The sequence below is a fragment of the Vidua chalybeata genome, chromosome 10, assembly GCF_026979565.1.
Source record: "Vidua chalybeata isolate OUT-0048 chromosome 10, bVidCha1 merged haplotype, whole genome shotgun sequence".
NCBI lineage: Eukaryota > Metazoa > Chordata > Aves > Passeriformes > Viduidae > Vidua > Vidua chalybeata.
In genome coordinates this window covers 16,287,701-16,313,013 of record NC_071539.1, presented here as the reverse complement: position 1 = coordinate 16,313,013, position 25,313 = coordinate 16,287,701, and positions in this window count along the sequence as shown.

Genomic DNA, 25,313 nt, shown 5'->3' with positions numbered 1-25,313 from the left:
TGGAATTAGTTGCCAACTAAGAACATGGAAACACTGTAGTCTAAGTGGCTTGGAGACATTTTGGCACTTTTATGGAGAGAGAAGGGATTAAAGGATCTAGTGACAAAACAGAAAACTGGGGGTTAAGAAAAACTTAAGGGTGGACAAACCTCTGAGGTCAAGTGGCATTTTCCTCTCCAAACGTCATTTCCTCTCTTATGTCACTCTTCCCAAAGACATAATGTCACAATCACTAAAGCTTAGATGAGGAATGGACTCCCACTGGATTGAAATAGGGATGAAACAGCACTATCTTTTCCTCTGCTGCATAATAGAAGCTGCTAATGAACAAGAAGAGACTTTATCTATATACAACGCCATGCATTTGACCTACTCAATCTAATGCAGCACATGAGGTTTTCTCATATCAGCCTCTTCCTGTAACCTTATCTTCCCCAGTCCCATCAGAGTACTACAGCTGACCAGATAACAGAATTAAAATGCAGTAGCCTAATGTCACAACACAACACAAAACAACTGTCTAATGTACATTTCATTGGTGACACGCTTCTTAATCTGTACTACCCAAAACATTTGCAGTAGTGTAAGCACACCATTTGCAATTGCAAGAAGTATATGGATCTACTGATCAATGTTTCAAGCACTAATTAAGTGACAAAACACTAATAAAAGCACTATTTTAGACATTTTTGCCTTGTCTTGTTTTAGAAGAAAACTTGTTCCCATTAAGAGGTTGCATCAGATATAAAAACATTTCAGTTGGAAACTACACACTTATATAAAAAGCATATGTAAAAGAAGGAGCATTTTTAATTTGTCAGGTATTAAAGCAAGACTTTATTAAAAGTTCTTACTGTTTGACTCTTCCAGAAATGGTTCCTGCAAGTTAACTTGCACATTGTAGCTGCTCTTTTTTGCCTCTCATGTGAGTTGACACCTGCTACACCAGTTGACGCACGCAAGGACTTCTCCAACCAGCTTGGTACTAATCTGTCCCCAGGACATGTGGGATACTTGGATATTCTGTGGCACTAGCTCACTGCATTGTGCTATGTCCTACTTTGTTCAGTTAGGCTCCAATCTCTTGGTCTCCAGTGTAACTGTAAAAACAAGATCTAAGAAGAGTAGGTAGATTATGCCAGGGGTGATGCTCATAGAATTATGAAAACACTGATAAAGCTGTCTTGGAACCCGACTTTTCTCAACAGCATAAACCAAATCACGTTTTCCAGCGCCAGGTCCACCTGGATATATATCAGCATAAAATCACCCAGCTGTTTCATTTCCAAAAGGTGTGAGGGGATCCCTTTGCTGATGTTTTGTGGAACATGCAGTTGTATCTCAGCAGACTCAGTAATGCTTACCTGCGTTGTGTCCAAATCTTTCTTGCTTCCTCACAGGGAGAGGCATGAACAGATTTTGTACCTTTCTAATCCTGAGGAAAGTCACTGAGTGTGCCTGATCCATGGCAGCAGCCTGACAGGCCAGACAGCCAGAGACCCTCCAAGCACTACAGGGGAGCTTGAGTGGAGCTGATTCAAATCAGCAATGAGCCAAGGCAAGAGAGCCTGGAGCAGGCCTGCATTCAGGCAAGTGGATTTGTGCAGAGATAACAAAGATAAATTTCAATAGTTTTCTGAATTGCAGGGAGCCTAAATGGAGCAAATTTTGAACTTTTAGAACATTTGCCAGTGGTTCAGTTATCTTTTACATAATGCAGAAAAAAGCTTGTGTCTTATGCATTTTACATAGAAAGCGGCTTTGTCAGCTCACATCCTGGGATGTGGCATTAAAGAACATTCCTCTGATTCTACCCACACAGACAGCTCAATTTCCTCAAATCCCTCGGCTTTCAGTTACCACTAAAAACAGATGTCAAAATCTTTGCAGACTATATTATTAAAACAGGTAAATATTTGTTTGGTTTTTTCTCTCTTGTCTTCTTAAAAACACTGTAGAATCACACTTTCTTAAAGCCCTAAAATTTCAGCTAACCTACATTTGCTTCTGTCTAGTGTCAGTCTGACACCTCTACCTGTCTCTGTAGAATCCCACAGTACTATATAATATGCCTCCAAAACTTATCTAGGTTTCATGTAGCAGGGATACTTTATACTTTGGGACTGATAAAAAGATTATTGAAAGTATAATTATAACCATTCGCTCTATGTAACACTTACTTCTTACAGCATAAAGCCATTTTTTTCAAATGTGAATTTGGTTTTGTTAAACCTAACAAGTGGCTTCTAATTTAACCTGCAACTAATTACTTTCAAAATTAGGAGACAGGGACTCATCAGGTTGAAAAGTGCCAAGTAAGATCTTGATCTCCTTCTGCCCTTCCTTCCACCTTTCCTACCTGCTCCATTTTGCCATTTTGGTCCATGATTCAGTTTGGCCTGTAAAGATTTGTCTTTAACAGAACAACTCTCATGAGCATTTCTATGTGTACAAGATCGAGCAAAACAAGTCACCATCTCCTCTGAATTCCCCCCATGCCATTGTGATGTTAAAGTGATTTATAACAAAGAATTTATATCTCATTATTCAATAATGGGTGTCATTCAGATTTCAGATTCTATCTAGCTCCATTAATTATACATCAATGATTTTCTTTCCCCTCCTTTTCCAACAGAAAAATAAGGTGCTGCCAGAACACTCTGCCTGAAAGGTTCAAATGTCAGGACAGCAATTTTAAATCGAAGGCTCTGACTCAACCAATGCAAGAACAAAACAGCTCTTAGAGATTCCCTGAAAAGTTGCTGTGACAGGGAAAAGCCTCGAACTGCTTTTTACCCACCTGCCTCCATGACTTTGGCTCTGTCCTGAATGGTACAGCACAAAATGCAACACCAGGAGAATAAATAACCTGGCCTGAAACCTCTGTGGCTTTTCCTATGGCTGGCACTAAGGGCTCCTCCTTTCCCTTCTCTGACAAGGGACTGACAAAGGCAGCTCTGCAATTCAGAGGGAAGTACTGCAAGATACAGTGCAGCAGGGAATGGGGCCAGAACAGGGCTCAAGCTTCTATTGAGCAAGTTAGTAAGGTTTAAACAAGTTTAAAACTTACTTTTCAAAAAGCACCTAACTGTCCCATATGCTGTAACTATAGATATAATAAATATGTATACTTTCTAACTTCTGACAACCCAGACATTTATCTGATTTCAGTACCATTTTATATTTATCTTCTACATGAGTTCTACAAGCTTTTTCTTGTCCTGGTTACCTAAAATTAAATATCAAACACAGGAATGATCTTGCTCTGCATAGTTAAGACCATTTCTGGTGTGCTGCTTTTGGCTATCAATAAAGGTCTGAGGAAGTACTGCTTCTTATCCCTCCTGAAGGCTCAGGGACACACCAGGAAAGCAAGCAAGCAAGCCTGGAAAAAAATAGAAGACCCCCGCCAGGATTAAAAAAAAAAAAAAAAAAAGCCAAATGCTGGAAATACATAGAGAGCAAAGAGAAAAGTCTTCAAATTCAATTCAAGAGTCATATAACCTTTCCTATATATTAATTAAGTGTCCCATAGCATTTTATTTACAGCATTTAAGGAAAGTACATTAGAGGAAGTATCTCCTGGGGGCCAATTCATATCTTAAACATGTTCACCTTTTCCAGTATCATTTTTATCTGCAAATTTATGAGGACAACGTGTACCTGACCTGCCTCCAAAGAGACCACAATTTGCAAAATATCAGATGGCTACTTCTGATGAGCAGTAGAGAAGGGGTGAAGGAGCTTTTTCCCCAGCTCCTCTAGTACAACAGACAAACAGCATTTAAAGACTTCCCAGAGAAACCTCCATTCAGGTAGAGCAAAGAGCACAGAATGATTGGGACTTTAAAATTCTTGGAGAAGACTGCCCCAGAAGAGGGATATTTGAAATAAGGGTCTCTGTATTCTCTCTCTCGGGGACAATGACACCAGCAGGTAGGAAAGAGGCTGATTCCTCCTCAGATCTGTGTGTCTTCACTATAGCAACTGGTAAGTAAATATTCTTAAATTAAAACCAGAGCTGGACAGGTTAGGTCCTGATAAACACAATATAGTTTGCTGTTAAGCAATTTTGTCAGCCACTTCATATTTCCTCAATACCATCACTCACAGGCTGCCTAAGCACCAAAAAGTAAATTTGAATCATTGAAATTGCTTAAAGGTTTCCTGGGAAAAGTATCTGACTGCATGAGACCAGCTCATGTGTCCAGAACTACCACATGTATAAAGAAAGTCCTTTAAACATTGAAAGACTGTGTCCTGTCCTCCTCCATTTGCATTTTCTTGACCTTTTACAGTTGCCTACTTCTATTTGTATACATCTGTTTGCCATTTACCATTACCAAAAATTCTTCCTCCATCAATGTTTGCAGTTCTCCTGCAATCTTTCAAGACTTTTCCTCTGGCCAAGCTGTCACATTAACCTAGCTTCTCTGAAGGTACTGCTTGCAGCTAAATCTGTGTGGAAAAGCCACCAGCCTGGAGAAACAGCAGGGGAAGTTCAATTAATGACACTACAGGAGACAGGTTTCCTGTGTGACCTCTCTCCTGCTCTCCAATGACACATCAGTCTCCTTGATCATTCCTACAGATAACAGCAAAACCAACAAATGACACAAGAGAAAAGAACTTGTCAAAGTAGGTGGTGACCTCTGCCACCAATTTCTCTATTAAAGGGCTGGTTTTGTTTCTTACTGGCACTTGTTTTCTGCTGGAGACGTATCAAAGCTTGAAATTCTTGATCTGTTTCTGTTGTCAGACACTAGATCACTCTTTAAACTTAGATTTCTGTGGTGGGATACAAAATTAAACATAAAATTAATCACCAAAATACTTTTGCCACTTGAAAGAACAAAAATTTCCTATTGAATATATAAGATCTTTGATTTACACCTGATGGTCACAAAATGTGTTTTCCACTTGTCTCATTTGGGTGTCTTCAGGCTTTTCCAGGTTCTTTCAGTTCCCTGTTCTTTTTTATCCTATAATTATGCAAGGAGAGCAACTTAACACTGTTGCCATAAAGATGAAAGCCCTACAAGAGTGGCATGTTTAACACCTTTCAACCAATCAAAAGAGCCTGAGAAGACAAAGAGAGAGAACTCATTATCAATGTTTTCTGTTGGGGTGTAAGGAAAATCACATAATGACTGTTGACCTTTAGGCTTACTTGCTTTGGTTACAGGCTTATGCCACTGCTAAGCCAATGTGGTCTGAATTAAATTCCAGGTGAAACAGTCAGAATTCTGCATCCTTACATGGTCTGACTGTCCCAAAGGGGACAGCCTCTATCTGCTTGCCTAAACACAGATTCCCTCCACTTGGCTCTGTACCCAGAGTCGTAAGAAAGTCATTTCAGGAACAGTGTTCTAGGTTTCTTAAACACACAATATACATTGGAATAGTTACTGCCAAGGATTAAAATAATACCTAAGTGATTTTTTCCAGGCACTCCACAATACAGTAATTTTTTTCATCCAACAGCCTTTCATGTGACACTTTTATATAAAAATGTTTACAGGAAATAGCAAACTTTCCTTTCGTTCCTCAGGTTACATGTACCCCCATAAAATGCAAATGCTGAGTGAAGTCATTGAACTACCTGACACTTAAAAATGAACACATCTAAGTATCCTGCTTAAGATCAAATGGTGGCTCCCAGCAGCTAAACGGATATTTCAAACACTGGATAACTGATTTTTTCCTGGCCTCCAACTGCCACTTTTAATGGGGAGTTTCACAGTGAATCTTTATTAGCAAAGACGGTGGGCCTTAGGGGGTCAAGCAAAGGCAGTTTCCATTTGCACTTGCGCAGTGTGATGCTCAAGCCTTTATCATTGTGCAGACTTCTAAAATTTGAAATGAGGACTGGGGACTGACAGAGAGACAAAACATCCAGGAACACACAGTCTCACAGCACACCAGAGTCTATGCACTTTGTAGCAGACCTGTGGGAAAGCTGGCAACAGCTGCTGGGAAATGCCAGCCAAAATCACAGAATCTGCTTCTGCAAAGACTTTTCCAAAGAAATGGAAACGTTTCAAATCACTAAAAACCTTCCAGGATTCTCTCTCATCAGAATAGCTCAATAATAATATTAAAATATCAGTTGTATGCAGTTTTCCTTTTCTCCCATCTTTTCCCCAAAGTTTAGGAGGCATGTTTTAGCACAAAAGTGAAAGGCAAAAAGCCTGAAAACCAATTTGCAATGAATGCCTGTACCAGTAGCACATACAGAGAGAGGCACACTGAGCCTCTGACACAACAAACTTGAAGTTCCCAAAGCTGAACTCAATGGACATGGGCTTGTGACTCCTAAAATTTCTGTGGGAGATGCTTTGGCTATTCCTGTGCTGGGCAAAAGACAACACAAGGCCCTCCTTGTGTTGAGGCCTCTCCAGCTGAATGAGAGTGACTCATAAGGAACCAGCAAAGCTTTCCTAAAAAGGACCTATCATCACCTTCCTCTTCCATTCTTGCTGGAGAGATGTCAAGGCTTTGCTTCTCTTCCCTCTGTCCTTCCTTGCATATTTTTCAGTCAAATGATTATGTCACAGTCTTCTTTCCTCTCAATAAAGAAAAGCATCCAACCCTTCAGCATTCTAACTGAATCACCTGCAAAACAGTGAACAAGAGCAACAGAGCACATGTGGTGCTGCTTGGTCAGCAGTTGGGAAGGATCCCTTCCCTTGGGCTGTGCTGGCTGCCCAAGGCATGCTGTGAGTGTGGCTTTAGCTCGTGGCTACTCCACAGCAGCTCACCATGCCAGCGACACAGGTGCAGCTGCTTGTGGGGCAGTGTGTCCTGGCTCTGTGACATGCCAGCTCAAAACCCTGCGACAGGAACAATCTGTTGGGGCAGGAATTTCTTATGTGTCCTTTGCTAGCTGTAGAAATCAATCACAAAGATACACACTGGGTAAAAAGGAGCTTCAGGCTCTCTTCATGTCTTCTCCCTCACTGCCAGCTTTGGAAAGAGAGCAGTTGCTACTAAAGAAAAGGAGCTTCATATTTTGCCATGTTTGTTGTCATGGTTTTTTCCCCCTAAGGCCTTATCCCAGTTACTACAGAAGTAAATTGGCAGGCAAGAAATGCTGGCAGTTAGGAGTCCTATTGCCATAGGGCTGCTTTGTCTCTCTGAGCAAATAGTCAGTGTATTTCTGGTTTATGTTTACCATCAGAGCTGCAGTCATTCACAGAAGCTGCAGTTCCAGCCTTGCAGCTGCAAGGGGAGATACCACACCCTGCACAAAGGAGACTTTCAGGAGGGGATGCTAAGGTGCCTGCTCTTGTGTCTCCATGAGCACACCTAGGGACAATCTGAGGGTCTTGGGCAACTAGGACAGAGTCTGGTTCTTCTGCACAACAAATCCAATTGACCAGCAGTGTGAAGTATTAGGCCTTTCAAAGCATCAGAATTTATCCAAAGAAAATGCTGTTTATTTGAAACACCTTGTTCCAAAGCTTCTGCAGGTCAGAATCTGGACCCAGCCTGGATTACCACTTCAAAGCTGATCATCCTAAAAATTGAAATTCAAAACCAAATTAAAAACCACCAAAAATAAAATTTTCTACAATTGAGGAACTCTGTTTTACACCCACCTTGGAATGTGCTTCATTGAATGCAAAAATTAGAATCTTGGCAAAGATAGCAGAATTTTATCACTTGCTTTTTCCAGAGGATATACTACCTGCATGGGATGAGCATAATAGAACTCATCTAATGCTCCATCCAGAAGAGAGCTCATGAGAAAGTAAGAACATGTCAAGAGAAAGGTGATTGAGACTTGGCCAATTCAACTTTTCTAAAAGCTTATTCTTTTGCAGTTATTGTAAACTTCATTTCCTCACACTCAGGACACACACCTGACAATCTGACCATACAATTACACTGGACTTTTATGTAAGGATGAGCCTGCAGGCAGACAAACAAATTGCTTCAGCTCACATCTCTCTTTCTGGGATTTTTGTCTTCCTTCAAGAATCAACTTGGATAAAAGCAAATCTCTTGAGAAGAAAAATATGCTTCCATTTAGTGAGGGACCATCCTCAGACTGAAAAAGGAGTAGCATTGAGCTCCAGGACAAAAAAGGAATGCACAAATGCTGAACTAGCTGATGAGCAGCATTTCTATGGGAAGACAGGAAGAGGAGGGTTTCAAAGAAACATTTGGATTTCTTTGAAAAGGTGTACACATTTTGGGTGTACAACAGGAAAATTATAACTGCTTTAGAAATTATTCCCAAGAAAACTTACAGCTGTTTAGAGGCAAAAGTCTCACTGGGGGAAGAAGAAGCACCATGGGTTACAAGAGAGATTCAGAGAAGGCAGCCAGGCTGCCTGGATTCACAGAGGCACTGTCACATAAAGTCACATATGGACAACTGGCCTCCCAGCCTCCACTCCCAGATAGAAATAGACCTCTGGGATGTAAGAGGGGAGGGGGCAGACCAAAAAGGAAGAATTATCCTCCCCCCTGGCCTGTGCTAGATTTGTCTGCAAGCACAAGCAGTCACGGGGTCTGTGAAGCAAGAAGATAACGTGACATGGCAGGGCTTAAAAATAACATTGCTGATTGGAAAACATCAGTGTCCATTACATGGGACAAACTCCTGGGGCTTCAAGCAAAAAGGGTTCCATAATTCTCTGGGACGGGAGTCCAGATCTTGAAAAGTGGCTAACAACAACAAATAACTTGTGGGAAAAAGACAACTCCCAGGTTTATTCAGGCATCCAGAGGGTATTCTGTAACTGCCTGTTACATCAGGCTCCAAAGCAAGGAAACACTAGGGTCTCCAGCATGTGCATTTCTACAGGTAATTGGACCTTACTAAAGTGCTTCTCTATATAACAGAGGAGGTCAGGAGAGTCTGGGTGTTTGGGATTAAAAGGGTTTCAGGCATGGATATAGCTGAAAGGAAAGTTATAGCTGAAGGAAAAGCTGCATCTACACAATCCAAAATAAGCTGTAATAAAACAGTATAGGACTGCTTTGCATGCACTGAATAACAGGTAATTTCACAACTTCCAATATCTATACTTTAGACAAGCTTTTACAAACCAAATTCTGCTCAAGGGACTCTTGCAACACTGCGGAGCATGCAATATCCACAGGTATTGCAACATCTAATTGCAAAATAAAGTCTGTTCGCCTCCAAATCTCCTCATGCTCTCTCCTTTCAGCCAACAGTGACAATGTTACATGGAGATGATTTTCTTTTGAGTTAGTTGAATCAGTTCAGTAGTCATCTAACAGGCACCCAACACACCCAAGTCAAGGAAAGTAGCAGAATTGCAAGGTGAGGAGCTAAGAAGGGGAGCAAGACCTCCCCTGTGATACTGAACTATGAGCACAGCTGCTCCTGGCACTGCAGTGCTGCTCACGAGCTGTTCAGCTGTCTCCTTGGTTAGAGGCAAGAGTTCTGCAAGTCACTTCTATGCCCAGGTGCTCCAAAGGGGACAGGAAATCAATGCTGCACCCACCACATGTTGTGGCCACATTTCTAAAGAATCAGGGAGAAGCAAAGTATTCATGACCATTTATTAGCACAGCAAAAATACCCCAATTATCTGTGAGTGACAAGCTAACAAAGGGAGTTTTTAAATACGCAGATTCAGAAATCAAGCACAGCAGTTCACTAGCACTGACCACAGAAAAGTAGGTATGTTGAAATAACTCAGACAATGTAAGGTTGCTGGTAGCTCTTTCCTTTCCTTTTTGTTCTTAGCTGATCCCTATGCTCTGACCAGGTTGCACTGTACATTCCCTGTTTTTCCTCAATGTATTCTAGCCAACCTCTGTTTTTCCCTCAAACTTCCAGGCCAGAATTACTGAGAAGGGAGCATCACTGTACCTTCTTATAGAGAGCAAAAACACAACACTGAACCATTTTATGTGATAAAATGAACACAGCCCCTGGTGATCAAAGGAGAAAATCACATCTTCCAGAAAGAGTTCAGAGTGGGACCCAGCTGAAGGTCAGAGGGCTCTTGGAGGAGCCCTGAGTGCATGGCTCAACGACACAGCCAGGCTGATCTGCTGGCTGGCAGGTGCAGATGGAGGACTTCTGTTCCTACATAATCTTATTCCTCTCTCCTCTGTCCCCTTAACAGTTAATTTTGTTTGTGAATCTTACAACTTAAGTAGGTTGAACAAGCCATGGTGGACCACCAGAGCTGCTGTGAGGAAAGCAGTGGGGAACAGGAAGGTGGAAAGAGCAGCATTGGTCCCTCTCACCTGAAAAACTGAGAAACATCATCAAACTGTGTGACTTCTGGTGGAGACTATACTGGGTCTCTCTTTGTATCTCTGCATGATTCTGTCATTGGGCACTCAGACACTCTCAAGAAAGAGTGAGAGGAAGAGGTTACCTGATCAATCAAGTATTTCCTTCAGCTGCAGCTCTTTTTCCTACAGGAAGCCCTGGCTTGTATAAACCACTCAAGAAGCAAACATCAAAGGACTCCTCTATCACTTAGTCAGGATAATAGACTGTACTTGAACTCTACTCAGTGAAGTGAAACTTCTTAAACTCAAAGCTGGAGTTTAATTTGTTATTCCTGGCAAACTGCCCAAGAGGAAATGGATCCAGGGCAGAAGTTTGTTTGTTAGATAGCAGTGAGAGATTGACACTTTTATAATAAGCCACAAAAGCAGGGAGAATAGAAAGAGCTGCTGAAACTACTGATTATTGTAAGATCTGCTCTTAATGCTGCATTAGTTACAAGATCTCCTTTTAGTAATTGTCAAATAATGGAAATAAGAGACTGTGAAACATCAGAAAGAAGGATTTTGAGCAGACATTCTGCACATGAGGCTGATTCAAAAGAATAGGAGGAAAAAGCACAAAATCAGCTGCAGCAGGTCCTTTACAGACTGGAATCCTTCCCCAAAGACACAAGGTACTGACTGCCAGTCTTGTCCACACCTTCAGCACATTACATGTCCATAGCCTGCCCACCAGCATCAAAAATGTAGTACAAGGAGCTGTCAGTTGTTAGATAAGGTAGGTTACAACCCAGCCAGATCCCACTCCAGCGTGTTGTCCTGTAGCTCTGCTACTCTGTGCCTCGAGATACGGAAGCTCATGGACCCTCTGCCCTACTGTGGCACAGCCTCAGTCACACCAAGCCCCAGAAAGCCAACAGAAAACATGACCTGTGGTGAGCAGACAGAAAAATAGTTTCACTGCACTGAAATTCTTTGCTATGTTTTTCAAAACAACCAACTGCACCTGACAGACACACCTTAAGCAAAAACATCACATGAACATTACCCAGTGATCTCTCAGGTGAGCTCAATTAAGATATCATCTTCTAAATAAGAAATCTGAAGTTGCTTTTTGACTTCAGGATATATGAGTGTTACCTCTTTATTATATATTAACAGTAAATGTATTCCATGGTAACACATGCCATTTTGGGATCTCCTTTACTGTCACTAATTTACTAGCTGCATTAAGACAGACTATTCAAACTAATGAAAGCTCCTAATGAGAGCAAAACAGTGCATTTACCATAAATACCAAGAGACTTTATCCCTTCAGGGAATTTTTAATTTTTTTTTTCACTTCACTATGCTTGGAGCACAGGTTAAGGAGCTGATTAGGTATGTGCATTTAAGAACAACTACAAATATTAAGAAATGTTACTGGGCACATTTGGTAGTAACTCTTCTGAAGTTCCTCACACAGATTTTACAATGTGGAAGAATTCTAAATATTGTTATACCTCTTTCCTTGATATTTTGTTTCTTTGGTAAAGTATTTTATTTGGAAAGGCTTTGTCTAAAGGTTAAACAGTCCCTGTGCAATCTCTGAATGAAACATAAAAGGGTGTTTAGATGTCTGGTCCCAAGTGCCAGTGTCCCATGCCAAAACTTCCAGCCTGTGTGGACACTGGCAGCTCCCAGAGTACATTTGCCACCAAGTCTTGTCCGTCCATGTGGACAAGGCAGATGTGGATCCTCCCTCAGACCCTGCAGAGATGCAGCAGAGAGTTTTCAGCTGTTTGGACCATAAATGCTATTACAGACATTCCTCATCATTCAAAGAATAAATAGCACCACACATGGAAGCATCCTGTGGATCAGTCTGAGGCCAGGAGCAGCCAAGCTGACCCATACTGGCTCTGCCATACACCACAAGAACAGATTCAAAGTGAGCATTGTCCAAATACATTTCCTGTCGTTTCCGCCTGGGTCTTGGTGAGATTGTCTCTTGGGAAGGAAAGATTCATCAATAAGCATTCATCCATAATTAAGCAAATAGGCTATTGGAAAAATGTAATAGCAAATAACTAATAATAATTTTCATACCATAAGAAGACAAAAAGAGAAACAGGAAAGAATGAAATCATAGTCTGGCTTTCTGCACAAGAACCACAGAATAAATCATATGCTGTTGATACACTTTTTTTCAGATTCTCACCCAACAGTTATTATGACCAAACCTACAGCAACTCTGTATGTAAAAACAGAGGAATGAGGCTGGTGGAGACTGGTTCTCAAAGCCAAGATAGCTGTAAACAGGTAACATCTTTACTTTTAAATTAACAGTTTTAGCTAATTGGGGCTGTCACTTTTCCATCTGCAAACCACTAAGCATTTGCCTCCTAAGCTCAGGGAAAAGGCCTCTAGAGACTGTGAGTCAGTGAATGAAAACTGTTTTGGGTCCCATGGCAAAGAAATTTTGCTCTCAAAAATAGATACATTTCTTGTGGGAAAAAACAGCCCAGCTCCTTCCTCTCCCATAGATAACAATGTAAAATGTCAGACACCTCCCAGGCTCCGTTCCCAGGAGATCAATAGCATTGCAGTCATTACTTTGGTGGGTTTTTTCCTTAAAGGTTAATTCATATCTAACCAAAAATTGTGACCCAACAGTTCACTGCTTATGGGAGCATGAGGTGTGGAATGCCAGGCTGCCAGTAGTGTTGAACTGCTACAGCTGCAAAAAGCTACAGCAGGATTTGGGCACTTGGAGACACAAAATTGGGGTGGGAGACAGGTAAAGACTGGATGCAGGGGAGCAGGCAGGGCCTCTGTTCAGTGCACAACAGTAAGAGGCTCCAAAGCAAGGGGAGGAGGTTGCATGCAGGGAAAACTCACCTGCTTTCTTGTGTTTGCAGCAGAAAGCCCATGGGATGCGTTCAGTGTGTTGCCAGTATGTCCTGCAGGTTTGGGGCTGCACAGTGACAGTAGAGCAACGTGGAGTGAAACCCTAAAGATCACATTCAAGGGTAAAAATTGGTTCATGTGCACCCTTTTAATGCAAAGGCTTTCACCCAGGCGGTTTGGTGACTGCAGCACCTGGGGCCCCAGCACAGTAACACCTCTGCCAGAGCCCTGTGCTGCTGGCAGACCCTGCTGCAGGGCACAGCAGCCCGGGGGCTGAGCCCTGCTGGGAGACTGCACAGAGGGTCTGCCAGCAGCACTGCCAGCCCTCTGTGTCACAGCCCTGCACCAGGTGGCTGCAGCTCCTCAGGAGGCTCTGCTCACCCTCAGCCCTTCTGGACCCCTGCACTGCACCTCACACCTGTATTAACTTTGTGCTGAGGTTGCAGGCAGCCACCCTAGGGCAGGGGCAGAAGCAAGGACAGATGTGAGATGCTCCTCAGAGGTGATCCTGGTCCATTATTCTCATTTCACTGGATAAAGTCAACACCAAATAGCGAGGAAAAAAAAGAAAAAAACTATTCCAGACAGGCAGTTAAACTGATCCCCAGGCTGTGCAGTACCACAGCAGGCTCCACAAAGCTCTTGCAGTCCCAGGGGAGTAAGAAAAGGGGGAGGAAACATCATAAGAGATGACTTTGCTTACTCACATCATTGGTGCAGACACACTTGTTTACATTTGATTGGCCTCATCTAAACTTTGCTGGAGGTTGACCATAATATTTACAAGCTGAAAGAACAATTATGTAGCTGAGAGCAGCTAAATGGAACAAAACAAAACCAGAGACATAGAAATCATGTCATTTGCTAAAGTCAAAAAAACAAACTAAGCCATCAGACCACACATCTGCCTCACGCTATATAAATTTACACTGTGGTACTATTTGTGCAGCTTTACTGCAATATGGATGTTCTTTGAGTTTATAAACACTTACAGTGCTTATGTGCTCCATGTACTTATTTGTACCATAAAAATTTAAATGGAAGGATATTTCCTATGCCTCATCTGTTTGTTTACAGAGTCCACCTTTAAAAGACCAATATTCTTCCCTCTGGGGCCTGTTTGCAGCCTGCACCTGTGATAGTTTCTTCAGTTTCAACCTCATGGGCTGTATTTCTTACATAACTGTTTTCCCTCTTTCAGACACCATTAATCATACTTCTGTCAAGATCTTCTTCCCACACCAGGCTTTACTGTTCATTCCTTGCGTTTTCGTACCATGATGTCAGTCCAGAATGGAACAAAGATAAGAATTGCTCAAGATTTTCCTTCAAATGATCCTGCTTCTACAAAGCTATATATAAAATAAAACCCTCATACTCACCACAGAATTTGGAAAGGACCAGGCTTGGGGATTTGTGATTTTCTCATATTCCATACACTTATTTCTTGAAAACTAAATGCAAAATTATTTTGGAAAAATGAGTGCAGAAGTACGGGGACCAAAGCAAGCACAACACAGCTTTGTAATCAATGGTAGAGCAACTAGGCAAATATGTCAATTACACTGCAAATGTTTTGAAAATAGTTTGTCAACCATGCTTGAAAAATTATGACTTTTTTTTCACACTTTTCAATGCTTGGGAAAGTGAGATTGCTGCATGCATTTAACACCTTTTCGCCACTGCAAATGATTTAGAATAGCAACAAGAAAAGAGTGCTGAGATGCTACTTCTATTCATTTGCATGTTTCAGAGATAGGATGGACTCCAAATTTTAATTATCATTTTCCTTTTATGAAAGGAAGCAAACTCTATTAAGCTGTCAAATCCCTATTCCTGGGCAAGCATTCACCCTACTATGGTTTTATTGGACTCAAGAGTAGGTAGCTCCAAATAAGTAAAGATCTCTGTCTTATTTTGTTGTAACACTAACACTGCAGAGTAAAGACTTCACATAACATCACAGCAAAGCATCAGAGGAGCAGTGTTGTAACATATCTAGCTGTCAACCATCAGCCTATAAAAATACCCAGGCAGCTCTGTTCTTCTCTTGGAGTGAAGAAGAGAGCTGTTCAGGCAGAACAATATTTGTTTTATTGACAGATTTTACTGTTATCTGTTACCCACCAGTGGGCCCCATTTGCAGTTTTCATCATAGAGTAATTGCTTATTAGAGACATTAGCAGGTTGTTTATTTGAAAACTATTATGCTAATAAGGAACAATCATATTAGCAAGGTGTGCTCTTTACAACTTTATTTGTTTATCCTCAGGGACTAAACTTCTGAAACCTCAAACCTTTTGTTACTGAAAGATTTGGAAGTAAAATGTCTGAAGTTTTTTTTTCATGTCTGAGAAATTTGTCCAGTAATAATCAGTAGTTTTATTGCTATCATAAATAACAGGAGCTGCCTCTGACAGAAAGATGCTCACAGGAGTCTGTGAGCTAAGCAGTCTGGAAAAATTACATTGCTGCTGTATTTGCATATTCCCTTATTATAAATGTTACCATAGCTATAACATACCAACTTTAGTATATTATTAAGCCCAAAGGGAAGGAAGATACTGATTGTAGCATAACTTCCAAGGCTCTGGGAAAGCACCTGTCTCCCTTATCCTTTGAGCTTTAGGGGCTTTTTAACCGCAGACTCACCAATAAACTCCTTTAATGATAACGTAGATGGGATCAGTTATATTTACACATCCCAAGATTTCTAACAAACCAACAAGTACTTACAGCACAATTTCACTCCTGCAAGAAAATGCTTTCACCATTGGCACAGCTGAACTTTTTGCTATGCTGCTGCTGTTCATTATTTTGCTGTGCCAGGGGTATTTGTACTACACACAGTATCACTTTCAGGCAAAAATTTAGAAAGCAGTCTTGCAGTGGGTAGAGCCCACAAGCAGAGTAGAGTTGCAGATTCCAACCTGACTGCATACCAAAGAAACAAGACATTATTATTTATATTCCAGTAGCATACAGACCCAAATTTGGGATCACAGCCCAGTGTGATTAGGTGCAATGTAAATATGTAGGTAAAGAACATCCCAAACCAAGAGGATCATACGTAAAATGATGACCAAAAAAAACCCAAAACAAACCAAAAATCAGGAGGGGAAAAAACAAAAAAAAAAAAAACAAAAAAAAAAAAAAAAAAAAAAAAAAAAAAAAAAACAAGTAAAAAATAAGAGCAAGCAAACCACAGAGCAGAAGAAGAAAAAAGGGAAGGAACAACTTACATGGGGACTGACCAAACACAACTCAGCTCACTTCTTGCCTGTGGCTCGCTTTGGCAGCCATCAACTGGAGGATGTGGCTTTGGATTAAGTAATCAGACAAGTCTGTGTAAAAATGGAAACAGAATAGGCTGGATTTTGTTATGCAAATATATAGATATTAAGCACTTTAAAGATCCTAGTGTATTTCCCTTCTCTGTACATACAGACCTGCATGTATGCTTATATATGACTCATAATAAAGTTAATTTAACCTTACTGCAGTGTAAGTAAAACGCTGAAAGAGGAGGTAACAATGCAGGGAATCAGACATGTTATATCAAAACTGCATGTGTCTGTGGGCTTGAGTCCAAAGCCAGCAATCCTTGTATATTTTGGAAACTTTAACTCTTGAAACTGAGTGAGCACACCCACATACTACCTGAACTTTCACTTTCCTGACTTCATATGAGGAAAGAGGGGCAGAAGTAGATGAATTCTTATATGAAAATTAAAATTTCTTGCAGTAGTCTCTATAACTGTGTAGAGGCAAACTGTAACAACAAAGAAAAGAGAAATATATAAAAGACACACTATTTTGTTCTGAAGCCTCAGCCGCTCTTCAGGAAGAGACCCATCACTTTACATGATACTTTACAAATCAATGCTTCCTTCAAATGCTTCAGTGGTGCCCTTGTGCCAGAAAAGTCTAAGTAAGGGCTGCTTCACTTCACAGCCTGTGCAGAGTTCCTAGGGCTGAAAGCTCAGCTCAGTATCTGTGGCTGGGTGCCCTTCCAGTCAAGCCCCTGCTCTGCCTGTACTCAGCCCCCTCAGTTCTGCCATCTGTGCCAAAGGACTTCCCTGCATCTGGAGTGGCAGGATAAAAGCCAGCTTTAGACAGCTGAAAGCACACAAGAGCATGTGATGTAGTCCCGTACTTTAAGAGACCATTTCAGCAAATCCTTAAAACGGGCTTGTGACCAGTAAGGTTCACCCTTTGAGCCTTCAGTGTAAATTGCAGTTCACACGCTTCTCGTGTGTGCTTCAGCAGAATGCCAGGCTCACAACACCTGATCCAGCACAACCAGGAGTGGGACAGTCCCTTCTGCTTATCTTTGCTTGCCCCAGATTTTCCGGGCTGCTTCTTTCACCCTGCCAGCACACAAGGGTGACAGCTTTCCAACCTCTTCCTCAGCTACTTACATCAGCTGGCAGAAATTCTTTAGAAATGGCAAGAAGGCTGGATATTTACAAGTGGTGTTTATTTTTCTGGAATAGCATATGCAGCCAGCTGTATGTTCTCTTCTTCAAAGTCTTGTGATCTTGAATACCCTTAAGCCACCCTCCTGTGTCTCATCCCTCTTGAGCAGCTTAAAAAAAAAAAATAAGAACACTCTGCCGCTTCATGGTGTGCTCTTTACAAGCACAATCTTGTTTGTTAGCACAGAGAGTATGGGATGACTTTGAGAAGAGCTCTCTTTTCCAGCAGGTTTATATTTGAAGGTGACAGTAATGAATGGGATCAGCCTGTTTCTCTCTTGCAGGGGCTGAGCCTCAGGCTGGGACAGGCACTGCAGAGAGGAGGATTTGTGTCCAGTTGTGCTCCGACACCACGGCTTTAAGGCCCTTCTCTTGCACTCACCCTCGCTCCAGGTCACTGAGAAGGGAACTTGCCTGTGAGGTTTGTCTTGGTTTCCAGTCTAAAATCTACTGATTGTAGTTCTGGTCACAGTCTAGCTTAGGAAGAGAGACCTGTGCTGGCTTCACACACAAGTGACTACAAGTGAATAAATATCAGCGATGCCACAGTAGACAGGAACAGATGAGCTGAGGCCTCATCATGCACCCAGAAACACCTGAGGGAAGCAAAGCCAGGCTCAGGCAGCTCCAAAGCCCCGCTCTCCACACTCCTGTCACCTCCCCTTGCAGCTGCACTGCCTGGGACCTACTGCTTCTGCACAGGGTGTGACAGAGAGGGGACACCCTCTAGCTCACAGGGCAGGGTGACAGCACCTCCTCCCTCCTCTGCCTCACTCCTGTGCAGCTTTTGGGAAGACACTGCCAGTCTGACCGGGAAGTTCCAGGTGTAGAGAGAAAGGGGAGCACCACATTTCTGAACAACTACAATGAGCCATCGTGGCTCAAAATTGCCATTTTAATTCTTCCCCAGCAAAGTAAATCCTGCACAGAATACATTTCTGAAAATAACTTTTTTTCCTTCTACTCTTTCCAATATCTTTTTTTTATTCCAGTTTTGCTTAGTTTTATTTTTAGCCTGGTTTTAGTGTCCAGCAAGAACACTAGAGGAGCAGAAAAGGTGGGGATTTTTCTTGCTGTTCAACAGGACTGAGCAGCCCCAAACCTCTCAACTCTAGTTTTGCATTACTACCCTGCCTTCCTCTTGGGGATCAATTCAGCAGCACTGTTTGGGTTATGTGCTGGATATAGACTTAGTTCTCCATTCTGCTGTTCGGCAACTCCATTAAATTTCCACTGGGTATTTGAAAACAACATTATGTATGTATATACACACATACACACAGACACATAAAGCAGAGCTCTTAAAAAGAGTTTACATCCTGGGAGGAAGCCAGCAATGATTTCTTTAAATTCAGAGTAACTCCTGACTTCTGAAGGAGTTCACGTGTCTGAAAAGCAGCAGTGGAAATTTGTCTTTCAGTGTTTCTGCTTATCATTCATCAGGGTTCTGGAGTACATTCACATCTTTGTAAGGGCCTGGAGAAGCTTCACTAAAAAGCCTTGTTCCCATTAGCAAATCTGTAAAATTGTCTTAGGGACTGACTGACTACAGATAGATGTACCACATTCATTGGTCCTTGCTCCCCAGCTCCCAGCTGCAGCACTCAGCTCCCATACAGCACCACTGCTGCTAAAGTCTCAACATTTCATCCACTTGTTCACCTGTCACAATGCAGAATGAAGTATTAATAGTTTTACAGAAACACAGGAGCTCCCAGGACTAAGGAAGAATCTGGTACAGATGAGACAAGACAGTTTGGGTGATGGCCTGAGTGGGGAGAAGCTCAGGTAGCGAACATACTGCAAACCTGCAAACATGCTGCTCATGTCCAAGAAGAGGCTGCTGTCATAAATCACCTTCTCTGTGAAAATATTCTGAAATTACAGCACCAGCCTCTATATTTGAGAGATAAACTATCCAGTTTCTTTAGCCTCCCTCAAACTTTATCACAGACACAAAGAAAAAGGAAAGATAACAAAAAGAAATCTATCTAGAAGCCATTTATTTTTATCAGCCTGGACCTCTGGGACACAGTTCATGCAATTTCTCCTCTGCACCATTCCCCTTCTTGGAGTAATCACACTTAGGCAGTAAAATATCTAATTTTAGTAATTGTCAAAAAATTGGCAACTCCTGTCTTTCTTGAAGAGTCAAATACGGTGTTAGGCTAAGTCATAATCTGGCACCCAGGTCAAGTTGGGGTTTTTTTTCAAGGTCAGAATTGCTTAAAAGCAGCCCCTGGAGATGGAGCACAGATACTTGACTTGAACAAACTAGTCTGGAAGAAATATATTCAAAATGAATGAGGTAGTTGATAAACTCCCAGGACAGAAATGTCCTTTGCTCTTTGCATTAAGAACAAAAAGGCATGAACACAACAAGGACATTTGTATACAGGGGGTGATAGGACACAAAAGCAATTAGAAAGGTTGGATTTACCTTTGCTTGCTTCTACTGCCTATAACTGTCAGAGTTTCACAGGAGGGAGAGCCTTGTCCTGATTTCCCAAACATCTGGGGCTCACGATTAAGAACTCTGCATGTTGTGCTCAGCAGCAGGGTGGTTTTCCATGCTCCATACTGAAATCTTCCCAGGGTGACCTCTGGCCACCATTTCTGCTTCCACCTGCCAGGAAAGTATTGGCCCTGCAGAAACTTCTGCAAACAAACCCTCTCAAACAGCAACAGCCACAAGTGAGCATATTATAAATGGTAAAGGAACACTGAACAGTTCTTCTCTAACCAGAAAAATGCTGCTGTCAAGTGAATTAATTTCCCTGCTAAATTGTATAGTAAAAAAGAAATTGCATGTAAAGACCATGTGACTGGGAACGAAAAGCCTCTCGTTGAGGCTTTCATTTGCCCTTTATCACACTGTTTTGCTTCATATTCTATAAATAGCTCATGTGCACTGTTTTTCCTTTTGGCCTCATAACTATGAACTGGTTCCTCACTGGCTTTGCAGAGTCTGAAGAAAAATCTCTGGAGAATGCTGTAAGCATTTAATAGAAGCTCACAAGTGGATTAATTTCAAAACAGGGCTCAGTTGGCACATTTAAAAATATATAATAATAAGAGCTGTTTGTAATAGATTCATCTCCTTCTGTAGCAGAAATCAGAGTTGCTTGGTTTCTGTAATCTGATTTTAGTTACAGTTAGGCTGCAATTTATTTTTAGTAACAAACTGTTTCCCTGAGACAGATTTGGCTGCTCATTAGCATTGGGAGTCTTCTCTACAAAAACTATATTGTGAAATTTCCTTTTAGCTTTGACTAGACCCACCCATTTAAACATAAACTCCATTCTGCAAAGACAGAGAAGATTTGATTGACAGATGATAAAGACACTGAAAATAAGTTGTCCCTCTTCCCTAAATTTTTTGCTTAGTATCACCACACAGTTTTCCTTTAAAAAGGCAGGGAAATCTGTTAATCTGCATTATGAGCTTATTGAAAAAAAGCATAATTGAAAAATTGTTGTAATGCAAGAGTAAAATACCAGTTGTGTTGGATTTGTGATTTTAGACCACTCAACTACTTCATCAAAGCACTGGCTGGGGGAATCCTCCACAGTGACTCCTCTAGATGGGTTAATTGGTAGATTGGGATCTAAATCATTGCCTTCACCAACTGATCTTTCCAGAGAGAGTTTAATCTGCTTTGCTTCCCATTTCACCACTGGTGTCAGCTGCAGTAGCAGCCTGATTTTATTTATTGATCAGTATTTTCCAGGCCATTTTTTCTGCTACACCCACCCAGGTAACCTCCTGGCGCAAGGACTCCAATTCCCAGCATCAGAAGTGCCAGCTTTGGTCAGGCCAAGGGCCCCTCCAGCCTCCCTGCAGCGGGAGAAGAGCTTTTAACCAGCTGAGGCCATGGTGTTTCATGGCTTTGAACGCCTGTTCTCCAGATGTGCTTAGCTGGGCTTATTAAGGGTTACCCACAGCAGCCAGATTTACTTCGGCTCACCCCTGTGGAGGATGAAAATACCTCCCCTGCAGCACACCACACATCAGGAGATGGTGATCCTGACACAAAGCAACCTCTTAGAGTCGTGGTCCTGCAAAGCACAGCTCCCTGCTGCACCCCACATCCTGAGGTGAAAGTAAACTTGCTTCTGCAAAATATTTGCTTTACTAAAGATGAACTCTACCAGGTGCTCAAAGGAGCTAATTCCAAAACTGGCAGTGTCAGAGTTCAGATGTGCCATATGGCGGATTTGGAGCACTGTGGGTTTGGGGTTTTTTAATTCTTTAGCTCCCTTAGCCACTACTAACAAGGTGCCATGGCTAATTTTAATTATTTTCAAGATAGACAAGCTATTGGAGTGGATTGCAATCAATGCCTCACTAAAGCTTCAACCACTATGATGTCCTGATAGTTCAAGTGCTACACAGAGCTTGTAAAATTCAGAGACCACTTCTTTAAACTTCTTTGAATTGCCAAAGGATATAGTACATTTCCATTACAGAAAAATAAACCTTTTCCCTAAGGACACTGTTTATTTTTGTTATTTCAACAAGTATTTTCATATCTAATAACAAGAAATAAACCCCACTTTAGAAGTCTGAATTCAATCTTATCAGTTAATTGTCATGACATTACAAAAATACCACTGAAATGGTTATGAAAATTGCTCAGAGCAATTTGTAGAGCCTTTTCATAAACCAGGGAGTGCAACAACTCCTCCAATTCATACATGTTTACACAGAGAGCTTTCACATATTTACTTGATTTTGGCAATTATGTCAACTGAAGAAACATCATTTCCTGATGTAAAGGGCTCAGACTTCATAGATTTTTCACTAAATTAATTCATAGATTATTCACTGAAATCACAGCAACTGATTCAAAAATTCTTAACCCCCCTTCTTGTAATTAACCTTGACCGTTTGACCCTGCGAGGTTTAACAGCTAATTGCCTCTTTGAGGGAGGGGTCTGAAGACGGTGGATTTCAAAGAAAAACAGAGATCGTTTTCTCTTTGACATTAGTGTACAAGTAGGCAGTGGCAACCTTCTGCTCCGGGTTTCCCTTGTTTCAGCTGCCTCCATCCCAAGAGCTGTTATTCGAGCAGGAATGTGGGTCTTAGCTCGCCGGTGATGGTATCTGTGCAGCACCACAAACGGCCCCGCATTCTTGGCATATTTGGTGGCCTGCATCAGCCCCGCTTGGAACAAAAGCTCTTGTTTTGGACACATCACTGCAGACTGTTGCCTGATCCAAAGTGTCTGCCTCCTTCTGAACTTCTAACCAGAAATGACAGATCCGTTTGTAGTTTTTTAACAGATCCACCCTCAGAAAACTTATCTGACACTGCCTAGATAGGAGCTGCCTTTTGCATCCAGGGTTGTTCTTAACTTACAGCACATTCTCCACCTTAATACTCAAAAGACAAAGACAATTCAGACATAAACTCTAGCTGTGTGAGGATTTTATTTGAAACAAAATTCAAATATGTGCAATAAACACAGGTGTAAGTTCTATTTGAAGGACCATTGCAAACGCTAATTAGGAAGCTGCATTCAGAACTGCACACAGCAGTTTCACTGGCATGTCTGGATATTCAGTGTGGCCTCTCTGTGAAGAGCCCTAGCATCTCCTGCAAAGAAACAGCATCTCTGTCTCGCCATCCACAAGCTGCGGTGGTGTAAAGGTTAGCTCCCATGGATTCCCTGTCACAGGCAAAAGGGAAAAGAAAGGTGAAAACCTCAGATGAAGGGCTGGCTATTTTCCCTACTTGCTAGGCAGACAGTTTTGGTAAGAACAGAGAGTAGCAATTCTATTCTGAGAAGAAAATGAATAGATTTAATCCTCAGCTATCAAGGCGAAGCATTCCTTCTCAGGAGAAAAAAAATCTTTGAAGAAATCAGATAGGGACATTAAAAGGTCCTAAAGTAAAAACAACCATCTCAATTTCCTTTCTGAGAGGTATTTCACTCACCTCTGCCCTTTAACATCATCACATGTCATAATCACCCAAGCAATCATTTCCAATACTTGCTATCCCTGATTTGTATAGTTGTTGTTTTGGGGTTTTTTCTTTCTTTTTTTTTTTTTTTTCCTTTAATGCCTTCTTTTGATATTTTTTGCTGCAAAAAAGTTCATTAATTCCTGTTCCATCTTCTGCAGGGATTGGACTCTCTCTAAGCATCATACTGCTCTTCTTCACAGCAGCCTTTTCTGTATTTGAAGACTTTTGTAATTTTTCTTCTGGTCTTTGATTCCCTGCACAATCCAAATTGTTTCAGGCTGCCTTCTAGGTTTGTTTCCTATTTGTTTGATCATTCCCACTTTGGAACCTCTCCAATCAGCCCACATCATTCTCTAATCTACCAATCATCTTGGGATGTCCTCTTGGGACATTATTATCACATATGAAACCACCTTTTCCCAGCCAGGTTTTAAAATGACATCTATTAAGCTGAGGGTTGTGTCTTCAGTGCACAGTTAACTTGAGTTATTTGCACTTGAGTTAATACCTCCCCAGTCAGTCTCATGTCAGAGTCCCAGGAACAGAAAAGCAAAGGGAATCACAAGAAATCATCTCATCCATATCCCACCTCTGAGGCACCATCAAGTACAAAATATTTACAGTCTTTTTGAAATACTCCAGCAGCAAAGTCATCATGACCTCCCTGGGCCATCTCCACATGAAAAATTCTAAATCCCCATTTACCCCTTTCTAAATTCCCAAATACCCATTTACCCACAACTGCCCTGGTCAGTTGTGTGCCCACCTTACCATATTAACCTAGCACAGTTTGCCTTCAAGAATGTCATGTGGGATGGTGTCCTAGCTTGTCTTTGCAACAAGGTTCTACCAAATCTACTATGCACAAGTACAGAGTGGCATCATGATAATTATTTATCACATTTGTAAGGACAAGAAAGATTTTTAAAGTATCATCTAATACTTTATGCCATTATTCATTTTTAATACTAAATAAGCATTAAGGTTCTCTAAATTCTTCATGGCTTCCTCTCTCTTGCATTTTCAAACACACATAATGCATTTATCTTCTTGACATCATCAGAAGACTCCACATTTCTTACAGAGAATGGCAGATAAGTAAGCATTTGCAAATTTTTCATATTATACGATATTGTATCAAGTCCTGCTGACTTGCATCTTTCTTATCTATCAAGTACACCTGACCTGTTCCTTTTTAGTCCTGTTTTTATTAAAATTAACTGGTTTAAGCATCTGGTCATAATTCACCTTTTCTGTAGTGGTTGAAAGGAGAAAGACATCAAAGAGATGACCTATTATTTGGTCATTTCCATATTAAGCAATAAACTTCTACTTTCCTCCACTTTCGTTACTTAAGTATTTTCTTGCTATTCTTTCTTCTTCAGCAGTTGCAGCTCAATTTTAGCCCGAGCTTTCCAACTCTCCCTTACGTGTCTCTGAAATCTGTCATACTAGTCCCCTGAGGAGAAACACACCTTTGCCGTCCTTCCCTGCCCCGCTCAGTGCAGTAAGGCACGCTCGCTCATGTGTCACCCTGTCCCCTCCCTGGGACTGTTAGCCAAGAGCAGCTGCACGCTGGCCCTGGCACGGCACACGGGGCTGGGTTACTGCACGGACACCGCGCTGGCAGCTGCCAAACCGCGCTGGTCCCAGCCTGGCCGCGCCACACGCTCGCTCCGGCGCAAGCAGCACCAGCCCCACCTGAAAGGCTGCTGCTTTCCCACCAGAACCGACACCTCACGGGTCC